Source organism: Poecilia formosa, unplaced genomic scaffold (genome assembly GCF_000485575.1).
Source record: "Poecilia formosa unplaced genomic scaffold, Poecilia_formosa-5.1.2 Scaffold914, whole genome shotgun sequence".
NCBI lineage: Eukaryota > Metazoa > Chordata > Actinopteri > Cyprinodontiformes > Poeciliidae > Poecilia > Poecilia formosa.
In genome coordinates, this window is record NW_006800853.1 from 21,858 (window position 1) to 25,469 (window position 3,612).

Consider the following 3,612-nt stretch of genomic DNA (forward strand, 5'->3'; position numbering starts at 1 on the left):
AGCGGCCACTAGAGGGCCTCACTCCCTGTTAAACCACTAAAACCTGCAGTACTCCACAGCGGCCACTAGAGGGCCTCACTCCCTGTTAAACCACTAAAACCTGCAGTACTCCACAGCGGCCACTAGAGGGCCTCTGACTGTATGAACCTCAGGTTTCTCTGTAGAAACTTACTGAACTTCTTGACAAAGCTGCTCCTGCTCCAGTTTGTCCAGCAGATCTAAGTGAATGGGAGGAACCGTTCTAAGCTGCAGGTTGATGAGCGTCTGTATGTCCGCTGGCCCCAACAAGCCTCCAGACTGAATACCAAAATTAACTTCATTAAACTTGTTATTTAGAGTCTTTATTAGTAATACCAATAATTAAAATTAAATGTATTTTGATTTTTTTCATCTAAAATTTTATGCAAACTGATGGTCTTTTGTTTATTATGTTTTTCTAAAGTTTAAACAGAATCCAAGGTCTCTTAATGAACTTAAGGCCATTTTTAATCAGCTTGTAAATAAGGATTTAACATTGTTAGTCTCCTCTGTATTTGTATTGCTGTGCTCATTATTTCTCTCTTATTTACTGTTTTGTATTTAAAGTGGGTTTATGTATCTGTGGATTTATGGTTTGTATTTTGTTGTGTTGCTGTTGTTGGGCAGATTTATCTGGAAAATGATTTTTAATCTCAGTGAGATTTACCTGGTTAAATAAAACAGAATAAAACAGAAGCAAGTATTCTGTCATATGAGCATCATGATAAATTATGTCCCATATTTAAATAAAGATCATTCTGAACTGTGGAAACTACATACAATAAATAAACCAGTAAATGATGTTTGATTCTGAAACATAAATTCTGATCATAGTTTTAATCTGTTAGCAAGAAACAACGGCTGGTAAAAAGACGATGGCAGAGAGTTGTGATTGGCTCGTTACTCTAATCTAGCTCACTGGGGACAAAAGGACATTATTTATGATTTAAACATAAAAACTCTAACAGCTCGGATTCAGGTGGTTTCTCTGAAGCCAGAAACGGATCAGCAGCTTTATGAAAGTTGTGATATAACATTTTGTCATTCCAGTAGCTATTTTCTGTCTTCTTCCTCTCCTTGGCCTTATCCTTATCGTTTGAGTGTCCCAATGATCCAAGGAGCTTTGGGGCTTAATGCCCCTGGTAGGGTCACCCCAGGCAGACAGGTCCTAGGTGAGGGGCCAGCGCAGCCTGAAGATCCCTTATGATGAGTCATAACTTTGGACTTGGCATTCCCTCGCCCGGACGCGGGTCACCGGGGCCCCCCTCTGGAGCCAGGCCTGGAGGTGGGGCACGATGGTGAGTGCCTGGTGGCCGGGCTCAGCCCGAAGAGGAGACATGGGTCCCCCTTCCAACGGGCTCACCACCTGTAGGAGGGGCCAAAGGGGTCGGGTGCATTGTGCTACGGGCGGCGGCCGAGGGAGGGGATCCTGGCGGTCTGATCCTCGGCTGCAGAAGCTCTTGGGACGTGGAACGTCACCTCTCTGGTGGGGAAGGAACCGGAGCTAGTGTGCGAGGCTGAGAGGTTCCGGCTGGAAATAGTCGGCCTCACCTCGACGCATGGCTTCCACTCTGGAGTTGCCCACGGTGAGAGGCGCCGGGTGGGAGTGGGCATACTTGTTGCTCATTGAGTCTGAGTGGACCGGAGGGTGTGCTCCAATTATAGGGGGGTCACACTCTTAAGCCTCCCTGGTAAGGTCTATTCAGGGGCCCTGGAGAGGAGGGTCTGTCGGATAGTCAAACCTCGGATTCAGGAAGAGCAGTGTGGTTCTGGTTCTGGTCGTGGAACATTGGACCAGCTCTACACCCTCAGCAGGGTCCTGGAGGGTTCTGGGAGTTCGCCAAACTTGGAGAAGGCGTTGAACCGTGTCCCCAGGGGGGACTTGTGGGGGGTTCTCTGGGAACTTCACATCACGTGATGTTAGCATTTTAGCCACTGACTTCAGTACATAAATTACATAGAAACGTGACCAAACATAGCAACATTGTGCATATATATAAATGTCATCTTCTCTTATCTGCCGCTGGAGTTTTCCCGGGACAAAACGATTACCTCCCATGATCTCGCTTGTCGTCATCAGCACAAGATCAGTCTGACTAAAATAAATCACGTTATCTCAACATGATTAAATTTCCTCAAAGTTAAGTTGTTAAATGTCTTGTTTATAAAACATGATTTTATCACGTTTTCGTTTGAAACATGAAATTATTGTGTTAAAAGTACATGATATTGTTTTGTTAAAGTAATAACCCCCTAAGTTCATTTTTTGAGTGTATATTTGTACATTTACTCCACCACCGATAAGCAGAAACTCGTCCTGGTTTTTCTAATACGTTGTTTTTTAAAATATCCTTCACCTCTTAAATTATAACCTCCTCTCTGTCACAAAACATTTCCTGTATATTGGGTGGAAGTTGATGATTTCTGGCATTAAACATGAATTGTACAGTTTTAAATGTTACCAGGTCCCAGAATTTCAGTATATTTGATTTAATAAATAACAGGTTTGTGTTCCCAATATCCCACTTTATGTATTTGGATTGATTTTTTTTGTAAGACATATAAATTTGTTTTGTATGTATTCTCCCAAACTTCCACACAATGTTAAAGGTGGTACAATGAGTGTGTTATAAAGATTTGTAGTCCAGTACTGAACTAATTCCTCTCAGAACAGCAGCACATTCATTGGACACTTTTAAAACAGGATCCACTGTGTTGGTTCTTTGGCATTATTTATTATTACTGTGTGAAACTATTTATGAGATCAAAGTGCTGCCAGGGAAAATTGAGTCCATTGGAAAAAAGACGCTCCAATGATCTGCAAAGGCAATAAAATCCTAAAACTACAAACTGAGGGTGAAACAGCGACGCTTTGCTGGCGTTTGTTTCAATCCGCAACCAAACCGACGAACCGGATCCTGAATCAGTCATGTGGTTCGGCCCGAATACGAGGCTTCAGACGTCACAACCTGCTGCATCAGCACAATCCTCGATACGCTTCATAAAAATCCTCCTGATTGGTCGACACGCTCCGAGGCCTCGGCACTGAAAACACGTGATTCATCACCATGATCCCAGCTCCAGTCTGCATTTGATCCATCCAAAACTCACATTTCACAACACAAAGAGCAAAAACTACGACTTTAATATGCTAGTGGTTATAGTTTCCCTTATAATAAGATTTTACTGCATGATTTCTTGTTGATTAGATTCATGTCAGAGTATAAAGGCGGATGGGATTCAGCATCATTAATCCTCAGGTTATAGTTTATACAGAACAAAAGCAAATGAAACAGAAAGAGCTGCCTGAAGAAACTCAGGTATTCACTGATTTTTATAGGAAACTACTTTAACTCAACAGCTCAGACAGTTCAGTCTTAAGAGGATAAATCAGCTGTCATGGGATATTTTCTGTGATTAATTGATTAAAAACAAGCAAATCCAGATTAAATCCAGGACAAGCTGCCAGTGGAAGCAGAGCTGACTGTCTGCTGAAGCTGAGGAAGAGGAGGAAGAGGAGGAGCTGATCTGTTCCTGATCTCTAAGAGACTCAAACTTCCTCCTTCAGTTCAGTTCAACTCTCCAACATTAACT